The 11,451-nt window shown below is 49.6% G+C and overlaps 1 protein-coding gene across 3 annotated transcripts in view; it reads right to left on the bottom strand.

Moving 5' to 3' along the window:
* Positions 1-11,451, bottom strand: part of TP63 (tumor protein p63) — a 120,464-nt gene that overhangs the window by 12,859 nt on the left and 96,154 nt on the right. The gene's annotated exons all lie outside the window — the stretch shown is intronic.

The following is an 11,451-nucleotide window of genomic DNA, read 5'->3' as shown; positions in this document are numbered from 1 at the left end:
AATGGGAATGAAAGGGAGGAAGGAAGGAAGGAAATGGGAATGAAAGGGAGGGAGGAAAGAAGGAAGGAAAGAAGGAAATGGGAATGAGAGGGAGGAAGGAAGGAAGGAAATGGGAATGAAAGGGAGGGAGGGGGGAACGAAAAAAGGAGAGAAGGAAATGGGAATGAGAAGAAGGGAAGGAGTGAGGGAGGGAGGAAAGAAGGAAAAGAAGGAAGGAAGGAAATGGGAATGAGAAGAAGGGAAGGAGTGAGGGAGGAAGGAAGGAAGGGAACAAGAGAAGGGAGGGAGGAAAGAAGGAAATGGGAATGAGAAGAAGGGAAGGAGTGAGGGAGTGAGGGAGGGAGGGAGGAAAGAAGGAAATGGGAATGAGAAGAAGGGAAGGAGTGAGGGAGGGAGGGAGGGAGGGAGGAAAGAAGGAAAAGAAGGAAGGAAGGAAATGGGAATAAGGGAAGGAGGGAGGGAGGAAGGAAATGGGAATGAGAAGAAGGAAGAATGGAAGGAGATGGGAAGAAGAGGAAGGTAAGACGGAAGGGAAACAAGAGAGATGGAGAATGAGAGGAGGAAGATGTGTAGGAAAAGGAGAATCCCAACGTAGCCACAATCAAACTCAGTCCAACCCCCCTTGAATATCCTACACCTTTATCTAACTCCATGCAGGTGCCAACTGCCTGAGTTGAGAAGATTTCTGCGCACAGACTTTTAGCAATACTTCTTCATGGGTGGGCCTGGTCTTTCACCCCTCACCTTCTTTTGCGCCGTTGTTCCAATTCCTGGCCCTTCTCCCCCCAGGGGACCTCGGCAGGCAAGCAGAGCCAGAGCTGGGACCCCCTAACAGGAATCTGCCAAAGATGCAGCAATGGAACCGCTCAAAAATCCAGACGGACCCCCCGGGGAGCATCTGCCCATCATCCCAAAAGCCCCCTGGCTCTCCAAAGACTTTGCTCCATGCATGGCCATCGTAGGAGAGGACGTCTGCATCTGGACAGGGGCCCCATCTGGGGACAAGCGAGGCCCTCGGATCCGTCCCTGAGCAAACCAACACTGAGCGAGAAAAGGTTTCAGCCCAAATCTGTATTTCCAAGTTGTGTTTTTTTTTTAATACATTTATATCCCTCCCTTCTCCGAAGACTCAGGGCGGCTTACAGTGTATAAGGCAATAGTCTCATTCTATTTGTATATTTTTACAAAGTCAACCTATTGCCCCCCCAACAATCTGGGTCCTCATTTTACCTACCTTATAAAGGATGGAAGGCTGAGTCAACCTTGGGCCTGGTGGGACTTGAACTTGCAGTAATTGCAGGCAGCTGTGTTTAATAACAGGCTTCTTAACAGCCTGAGCTATTACGGCCCTGTTGCTGAGCTCGTAGCAAACCTGTTTTGTCCCTTGGTTTACTGGAAGGGGGAGGGGGAGACAATAAAGGCTGCATTTCAGCAGACCCCTCCCTCCAAATTTTCAGGGGGCCTTGAGATCAGGGCCAGTCCGAGGCCATGGGTTCAAATTCCTTCATTCTTGCATCGTCCCAGCGACCCCCCAACTCTGGGGACCAGAATCCTCTTGTCGGAGCCTCGGTCTTGGCTGAGTTATGTCAGCTGATTGTATTAACCATTTTTTTGGCCTTTTTATTTTTAGTGTAGCCTGCACCGTCGGTATTGACTGGGCAGGTTTTATGCCAGTTGCCTTAATATTTTTTTGTTTCACATCTGTTTGTCTCTAAGGGTCTGGAAATTGAGTCAGGAGAACTGGACTACTTTATTTTGGGTCTGAAGCGTTTCGCTGCTTGTGGATAAGATGATGTTACGTTATCTTGTTGGGCCTTGAAACGCCTGCTAGGAAACCACCAAGCTCAGAGAACACCAAGGACCCCTCCGTAGTCTTCTCCCTCCCCCTCCCCCTCCGATAAAATTGGGACGGTCACTTGGGGTGCCCTGACTTACAACGGACATGACTTATAATGGAAACTCCAAACTCCATTACAGCTGTAATTTGAGGTCTGCCTGTATAGGATCTTAGCCCTTGCAGACTGAGATGCTCTACATCCATCCCTCCATCTTCCTTTCTTCCTTCCATCCACACTTATCCATCCCTCCATCACCCTCCTTCTCCCTGCAGCCTCCATCCCTCCATCTTCCATCCCTCCATCCCCCTCCCTGTATCCATCCATCCATCCATCCATCCATCCATCCATCCATCCATCCATCTTCCTTTCTTCCTTCCATCCACTTATCCATCCATCCTTTTTCTCCCTGCAGCCCCCATCCATCCATCCCAGAGAAATGTCTGACAACTCACCGTGGCCATCTTGCCACAGGACAACTCGCTGCAGGTCAAGAGTTTTTTTTTAAATTTATTTACATTTATATCCCGCCCTTCTCCGAAGACTCAGGGCGGCTTACAGTGTGTAAGGCAATAGTCTCATTCTAACTTATTGCCCCCCCAACAATCTGGGTCCTCATTTTACCTCCCTTATAAAGGATGGAAGGCTGAGTCAACCTTGGGCCTGGTGGGATTCGAGCCTGCAGTAATTGCAGGCTGCTGTGTTTTAATAACAAGCTATCTTACAGCCTGAGTCACCACGGCTCAGCACCACACTAATATCGAAGAAATAGTGGAAATAGTAGAAGAAATAGAATAACTCAAGAAAGGATACCAAAGGACAGACAAAATGAAATGTGAACGACAAAAATAGTGAAACGGAATTGTTGAATTGTCCTGCAGCAAGTTGTCCCAAGGAGTTATCCCATTCCATACCCCTGGACGTCAGAGGAAGAGGGAAGGTAGGGAAGATACTAAGCTAAGCACACACTTCACACCTCCCTTAGGAGTCACACGATAGCAGTCTTCCAATATTTGAGGGGCTGCCCCAAAGAAGAAGGGGTCTACCTCTTCTCCAAAGCCCCAGAAGGCAGGACAAGAAACAACAGACGGAAAGTAATCAAGGAGAGAAGCAACCTGGAACTAAGGAGAAACTTCCTGACAGCGAGGACAATTAACCAGTGGAACTGCTTGCCACCAGAAGTTGTGGGTACTGCAATACTGGAGGTTTTCAAGAAGGGACTGGACAGCCAATTGTCTGAAATGGTATGGGATCTCCTGCTTGAGCAGGGGGCTGGACTAGAAGACCTCCAAGGTCCCTGATATTATGTGACTCCAGCCTAACTAGCAATTTCTCAACAAGTTCTGAAGAAGATCCCTCAACCCAAAGATTTTTTTTTTCCCTTCCAAAAAGCAACTGGACTTCCTTGCTTTGGAAACCTTGTGCCTCTCAGCCAAGAAGCTTCTTCAGTTCATGGAAGAGAAGCAAAACATTTTCAAGGAAAAACAAAACAAAACCCAACAGCCAAGGAAGTCCAGTTGCCTTTTGGGCAAAAGAAACCCTCAGAGACCGCCATGACCTGACGTGTTCTACGAGACAGTGAATTCTGATCCTTCAAACTCAACGCTGCAAAAAAAGAAAAATGTACCCAATCCTGATTCCTCTCCGGTTTTAAGGAGTCGAACGCCTTTTATTTAATTTCACAACCAACGTTTCGACAATCAGAAACTCTGTGCGATTCTCAGCTCAATCCCAAAAGGTGTTCTGGGTGTGGTAGCACACATTGGGGGGGGGGGGGGGGGAAACCAACAACTCAACGGCAGCACATCAAAAGCCATTTCTCAATCTTTCTCCGAAGAAGCGTGAGGAGAGGATGTTGTGAGGTGTCGACGACACCTTGGATCTACTGCCATAATCTCCCAGCCTCGGAGGGGCTCGCTCAAAACCCAGCGGTCCATTTTGGGATGGAGAGAAACTGCAGCCTCTCCGACCAAGAGGCGTCTCCCCAAACCTTTCTGGCTATGAAGGCATAAAAATTGTGAATGGCAAGAAGTTCATCCAAGACTCCAAGAAAGACATTTATCTATCAATTTCTCTGCCCGCAGAAACGTTATCTCTGTATTATATATATATATGTATCTTACTAGTCTCTGACCAGCATTTATTTAACCCATATATGGATTTACAATCCGAGTTGCAAAGAGTCCATCTATGTTAAAAATTGAACAGCCCTTCTCTCAACCGAGGGGGGGGGGGATATGACACACCACCTGTTCACAACGTGGTCCTTCCAGCATTTCCAAGGAGGTAACAACACCCATTTGCACTATTCAGTGACCTTGAAAGCACAGATAAACCTCCAAGTGGCCTCAAGGACTCTCAGAGAGAGCGCTAATGACCAGAGGACTGCAAGGAATATAAATCCACCCATCTACCACCGTTCAGTCAGAACTGAAGAAGCTCCTTGGATGAGAAGCGAAACGTCTTCAGAGAGAAACAAAGTCTTGAAAAAGCCCTTTTGGGACAATCCGAGTTTCCATCCAGACGGTGTTCCTTAATCCCCATTTTAAGGAATTCCGGGAAACTGAGCCCGGCTCAGAGGAAACATCTCGGGGTCTTCACGCCTCTCGTAAAAGGGGTTGACATCGTAGGATGAGGACGTGGCCGGTCCAGAACTCGTGAGACTGAAACGACGGGATGTAGAAGCCGAACGAGTACGAGGAGTCCGCGAGGGCACCGTCTGCCCAGACTCAATCGGCCACTTTGCCTGGCTGCACCTCAGAAACTATTTCTGTCGCCCCATATGATGGCAAGAGTCGGACAAAAGGAAGCCTCCCCCATCCCCTTCAAACAGGCGGGTTTTAGGAATGGACAGCAGAGTCGGGGTGGCTGGAATGTCTGAAGGCCGGTTCGGGTCTGTGGGGAAGGTCCCTCCTGGCTTCTGTGCTCCTGAAGCAGGCAGAGAGGAGACTGCAAAGGAGGAGGAATCGGAGAAGAGACAGGCGTGAAAAGGAAGCAGGAGGAGGAGGAGGAGGAGGAGAGAACGTAGAACACTAGAACACAGGACACTGAGTAACAGAGTTGGAGATCAACGGAGAGAGGGTCAGGGAGAGGGGGGGGAAGGGGACAAGGAGAGGTGGGGAAGAGAAGAGGAGGGGAGAGGGAGGGAAGGGAGGGGGAGACATTGAGGAAAGGAGGAAAGGAGGGGAGGGGAGAGGGACAGATGGGGAAGAGGGAGAAGAGAGGAGATGACAGGGAAAGGAGGGGAGGGGACAGGGAGAGGGACAAGTGGGGAGAAGAGGAGGTGAGAGGAGGAGGAGAGGAGAGGAGAGGAGAGAGAGGAGAGGAGAGGAGAGGAGAGGTGGGGAGAGGAGAGGTGGGGAAGAGGAGGAGGAGGAAAGGAGGGATGGGGAGAGGAGAGGAGGGAGAGGAGAAGAGAGGAGGAGGAGGAAGAGGGAGAGGATGAGATGGGGAGAGGGACAATTGGGGGAGTAGAGAAGGTGAGAGGGAGGGGAGGGAGAGGAGGAAAGGAGGGGATGGGGAGAGGGAGAAGAGAGGAGATGACAGGGAAAGGAGGGGAGGGGACAGGGAGAGGGACAAGTGGGGAGAAGAGGAGGTGAGAGGGAGGGGAGGGAGAGGAGAGGGAGAGGAGAGAGGGAGGAAAGGGGAGGAAAGGAAGTGATGGGGAGAGGGAGAGGTGGGGGAGAGGGAGAAGAGAGGAGATGACAGGGAAAGGAGGGGAGGGGACAGGAAAGAGGGGAGGGGAGGAGAGGAGGCTGCGTGATCACCGGGATTCAACTACTTCCAGGCCCTTCCGGGTGGGGGGAACATGCCATGAAAAGTCAGGAGTGGTTGGAAGGACACCTTCATTGCGGCGGGGTGGGGGTGGGGGTGGGTGTTTAGCCTGAGCCAATGCCCAACCCCCCACCCCCAGGCCTCCTCAGTGTCCTTCTTGGGAAAGGGGGAAGTAAATCCAGAGGTCCCTCCGCTTAGGATAAAAGCAAAGGGATCACACGGCCATCCTTCAATCCCGGCCTCTCGGACGGGAGGGGACACTTAGAAGGGGCTCTGCTCCCTGGGGAAGACAGCGGCCCCCCAATCCTGCCTCCCGGAGGTTCAAGAGCAGCCCCGTCAATGGGGTGCAAGAGAGTTCCCGCTGATGAACCCCCACAGAAGCAGCCTCTGCGCTGAAGTCCGAGGCTCTCTGCTTTGGATTCCCGGTGATCAGGAGGGGATCAGACGTGGACCGAGTCCAGGAAGGAAAGAAACAGACTCAAAGCCAACACTGCACTTTGATCACCTCCATGCCAAAAATGCTTTGTTGTTCTTCCACTTCAAAGCAAGCATCAAACTCGGCAGACGCAGGGAAGCTTCTGCCAAACGCCCCACTGCCCCCCATGCACGGGCCCCCCATGCAGAAGGACCCCAACTTCACAACACCCAAGAGATGCCGTGAGGGGCTGTCACACGGAGGAGGAGGAGGGGGACAAAGCCCCTGAAGGCCAGGCAAGGAGCAACGGATGGAAGCTAATCCGGGAGAGAAGCAACCTGGAAGGAAGGGGAAACTTCCTGACAGTGAGAACAATTATCCAGTGGAACAGCTTGCCACAAGTCTTTGTGAGTGCTCCAACACTGGAAGCTTTTAAGAAGAGACTGGAAAACTATTTGTCTGGGATGGTATGAGGATTCCTGACTTGAACAAAGGGTTGGAGTAGAAGACCACTCAGGTCCCTTGCAGCCCTATGATGGATGGATGGATGGATGTAAGGAAGGAAGGAAAAGGATGGGACATGAGAGGAAGGAAGGAAGAAAGGAAGAAAAGAAGGAAGGAAGGAAGGAAGGAAGGAAGGAAGGAAGGAAGGAAGGAAGGAAGGAAGGAAGGAAGGAAGGAAGGAAGGAAGGGATGCAAGCTTCTCGGAGAGAGAAGCAACCTAGAACTAAGGAGAAATTTCCTGACAGTGAGAACAATTCACTGGAACGGCTTCCCTCCAGAAGTTGTGGGTGGCTTCATCACTGAATGTTTTCCAGAAGAAACTGGACATCCGGTTGTCTAGACCAGTGATGGCTAACCTTTTTGCCGTCACATGCAAAAATTAGGGGGAGCGCGGGGGGGAGTGTGTGTCCCATGTGTGCCCACACCCATAATGCAATGCCCCCCTGTGCCCTGACGCCCCCCCCCGGTGCATGCATGCACAACTCCCCCTTGCTCCCCCACTTTTGGCACGTGACGGCAAAAAGGTTACCGGTGGGCCCGGTAGGCCCATCTTTTGCTCTCCCCAGGCTCCAGAGACTTTCTTGGAGCCTGGGGAGGGTAAAAACAGCTCCCTGTTTTTAGAGGCTCTCCAGAGGCCAGAAATGGCCCATTTCCTGAATTCCGGTGGGCCCGAAAATCAACTGGCCTGGGCGCGCATGCACGCTGGAGCTGAGCTAGAGCAATGCTCGTGTGCCCAGATATGGCTCCACGTGGCACGTGTGCCATAGACTCGCCTTCACATGTATAGGCTCTTCTGCCTTAGCAGGGGTTGGGCGAGATGACCTACAGAGTCCCTTCCAACTCTCATATTCTATGATGCCACGCCAAGCCAAGCCAATTATAGCCCCATGAATGTTGCAGAGGAGAGCAAAATGTCCATAATGCTGGTTGCTTGCCTGCAGTTCTTCCACACACACCATATACAGTATATATGCCTAGCCACAAGGGAGTTCCAAGGAATGGAAGGGAGTTCTTTTCTTGGATGACCACAAGGGGGCAGCCAAGAGCTTCCCAGACTTTTTAAACCACCCTCTAGTGGAGGTTTGGGGTCTTGCAGGGTAGATCTGGCCGCCCTACGGGAAGTGGGCACAGAAGCCTTCCCCAAGTTGTCACAAATTGTTCCACTGATCAATTGTTCTCACTGTCAGGAAATTTCTCTTTAGTTCTAGGTTGCTTCTCTCCTGGATTAGTTTCCACCCGTTGCTTCTTGTAAAACTTTATAAACTTTATAATACTTTGTAAACTTGATACTTTATAAACTTCTCATTTTTCTCTTCACCAACATGATCCATCCTGCACACCTTCCCTCTACACACCTTCATTTCCCTTGCAAATATAATAACAGTCTTCCAAAATTTGAGGGGCTGCCACGAAGAAGGGTGTGTGTGTGATATCAACCATTCCCCAAAGCACCTGAAGGCAGGACAAGAAGCCAATGGATGGAGACTCATCCACTAATCTAGAACTAAGGAGAAATTTCTCGATGGTCAAAACAATTAATCAGTGGAAGCGAAACTGCGGGTACTCTAACGCTGGAGGTTTTTAAGAAGAGATTGGACAAGCATTTGTCTGAAATGGCATTGGGCAGGAGTCTGCAAACTTGGCTCTTTTAAGACTTGTGGACTTCAACTCCCAGAATTCCTCAGCCAGCAGGAACTCTGGGAGTTGAAGTCCACAAGTCTTAAAAGAGCCAAGTTTGCAGACCCCTGGTATAGAGTATCCTGCGTGAGCAGGGGGCTGGACTAAAAGTCCTCCAAGGTCCTTTCCAATTGTGTTTTTTCTATTATTTCTTCTGTAGTTCGGTTTTCATTCCTCCTCTCTCTAGGACCAAACCATCTGAAGCGATGGTCTTCTTTAACAATCACAACCTTTTCTCTCCAATCTTCATCCTTCCGCCGAGAGTTGAAGACCTATTTGTTTGTTCGCGCAGGACTGGCATAGGATTTTAATAGGATTTTAATTAATTTTAACCTTTTAATATTTTATAAATTGGGGTTTTATTTTTAATTCTTTTAATTCGGCCATTTGTATAATAAGTTTTTTAATCATGTTTTTATGTGTATTTTGCTGTTGTTTTATTATGGCTGTAAACCGCCCTGAGTCCTTCGGGAGAAGGGCGGTATAAAAATTTAATAAATAAATAAATAAATAAATAAATAAAATCCTTCCTTCCTTTTCCACCTTCCTGCCTGGCTTTTCCACTTCACCCGTTCCCACCGCACTCAACTTTTAACCCTTCTGGGTTTCCCTTCCTGCCAACCAGCATTCCTTTCCCTCAACAGACCACAATTAAACCCTCTGCGCCTTTTAAACTGGCTTAATCTTAACCCCGCTGGGTTTCCCCTTTTTTATCAAGGTCTGCACCTAGTTCTTGGCAGCCCGTTTCCACCGGAAGCGCTATTCTCTGTACTTTTCTTTAACAAGATTTATTGATTTATTTACCGGAGTTGGGAGAGGTTAAAATCCACCATATCTCCCTGGTTTCTGGGGCTGAGATTTTTCCGTGATGTCTTTTAGTCCCAGGGTCTGGATCCAGCTATGGGGAGGGTCTTCGCGGAACTGATAAGCAAGGAATGTGCAGGTGGCCGGAAAGTGAATCAGGCCATGAACAAACCAGCATAGTAAACGAATTCTTCTACTTCCTCTAGTTTTTCACCTTTTTGTTTATAAGGGCAATCCTGCATTTTTTCCCCTGTCAAAATGCAGCCATCCAGGCCTTGCAACACATTCCTGGTTCAGATCCATATCTCCGTTGCATCATACAGCCTACGATATGTGTGTGCGGGTGGGTAGACAGTCCTTGACCTACAACAGTTCATTTAGTGGCCGCTCTAAGTTACAACAGCACTGAAAAAAGGGATTTAGGACCGGATTTCGCTTAATGACTGCTAAGGACCCTTCCCCATGGTCGCAGGATCAAAACTAGGAGGTTGGCTAAATACTGACTTGTATTTATGACCATAGCAGAGTCCTGGGGAGGAAGGGTCAAGTGACCCCCCCTTTTGTGACCTTCTGACAAGTCCACAAAGCCCGATTCACTTCACGACCATTTTTTGAAACCTAACAGCTGCAGTGATTCGCTTAGCAACCTTCCGGCAAGAAAGGTTGTATCACGGGCAAAATGCGCTTCACAATTACCTTGCTTAGCATCTGAAATTTAATTGTGGTCGTAAATCGAGGACTGCCTCAGATTAGAAAATGGTCACTCCTGCTTTGGCCTCTTTGCTTGCATCTCCCTTGTAGAGAAGACCCCCTCTGGTTGGAAACCTGGGTTCAGATTTAGTGGAAGCCCCCTGCCCTGGAGTATTTTGCAAGTAGGTTTCCGGTTCGGTCCCTCTGCTCTTCCGAGGCTGCCCCTAAAGGGAGTTGCTTGCTTTGGAAATTGTCCCAAAGGTGCTTATTTTTCAGGAGGCAACTGGACTTCCTTGTTTTTTTTTCCTTTTGAAGATGTTTCGCTTCTCATCCAAGAAGCTTCTTCAGCTCTGACCAGATGGGGAACGGAAGGATTTGTATTCCTTGCAGACAGCGGATTATTTATATCCTTTTAGACTTTACATCCTCTACTTTTAGTTATACAACTTGCGATGAAAACCCTTTGAATGGGATGGGAGGAGGAATGGATTTCCAGAGGGAAAAAAACTGCAGACTACAGGAACCATTTGCACCACTCAGGTGACCCTGAGGACACAGATAAACTTCCAGGAGGCCTCAATGACCCTGTTCTGTCCCCCCTCGCCTCTGTCCGAGCGGTGGCTTAATTAGCTGGCACTATCAGCTCTGGCAGCAAACTAGCGAGCGTCTGCCAAGTGCCTCTGTTATCTCCCTTGATGCCGATGAGTCAACCAGGAACAAACAGTACTTTAGCTCTTAGTTAAGCAGTTGATTTGCCTGCTACGAAGAGGCATAGCAGCTCTCGCTGCTTTTATATCCTGTGGGGTGTGGCTCCATGACTCAGCACTTCCTAGGCCTGCCCCACCCTTGCTTCTGTTGTTCCCGCCTCTCCTGCCTACGAAACCTAGGGTCCAGCCAGGCCTGATTGCCATCAGCTGGGTCTGGAGGCGTGGCCTGGGGGGTGAAGAGTCAGGGGACGGAGGCCTCGTTATCTCCTCCACCTGGCCTGCCTCTGGCTCCTGGAGCTGAGCCAGGGAAGTCGGTGCTCCCGAGGTAAGTCCTGGTGGCCCTTCCCCCTCACTTTCCAAGTCACTTTCTGGCAGGGGGCCCAGCTCGGGGGGGGGGACGCAGACACAACAGACCCTCTCAAAGGATGCAAATGACCAGCTGTCTGCAAGGAGTATAAATCCCCCCATTCCCCACCATCCAGTCAGAACTGAAGAAGCTTCTTGGAGGAGAAGCGAAACATCTTCAAAAGAAAAACCAGAAAGTCCAGTTGCCTCTTGAAAGAGCCCCTTTGGGAGAATCTCTACTGGACTTTTGCTTTGGAAACTGTGGTTATTTTTTTTAACACCTAAAAGGTTGAGCTCTGCTGCCTCCTAATTAAAACACTAATTATCCCTTCTTGAACTGTGTCAGGAAACACCTTCTCTTCTCTTCCATGCAGCTCTCCCCAAAAGACCCCCATTCCTAAAGTAGGAGAAAAGGGCAGGTGCCACCCCCAAAAGCCACCTCTCCATACAGGCAGCCTTCCCTAAGTGACCCCAACAGGGGCCAGCAGTTGAAGGCAAGAGAAGGCTCAAAGAGCTGATCAGACACGAAAGATGGACACACAAAACAGAGGCGCCATCCATAGCAACGGATGGAAACTCATCCAGGAGAGAAACAACCTGAGATTAAGGAGGGATTTCCTAACAGTGAGGACAATTAACCAGCGGAACAGCTTGCCACCAGAGGTTGTGGCTGCTCTATCACTGGAAGTTTTGAAGAAGA

Source organism: Ahaetulla prasina, chromosome 6 (assembly GCF_028640845.1).
Source record: "Ahaetulla prasina isolate Xishuangbanna chromosome 6, ASM2864084v1, whole genome shotgun sequence".
Taxonomy (NCBI): Eukaryota; Metazoa; Chordata; class Lepidosauria; order Squamata; family Colubridae; genus Ahaetulla; species Ahaetulla prasina.
This window is presented reverse-complemented; position numbering and strand designations above follow the sequence as displayed.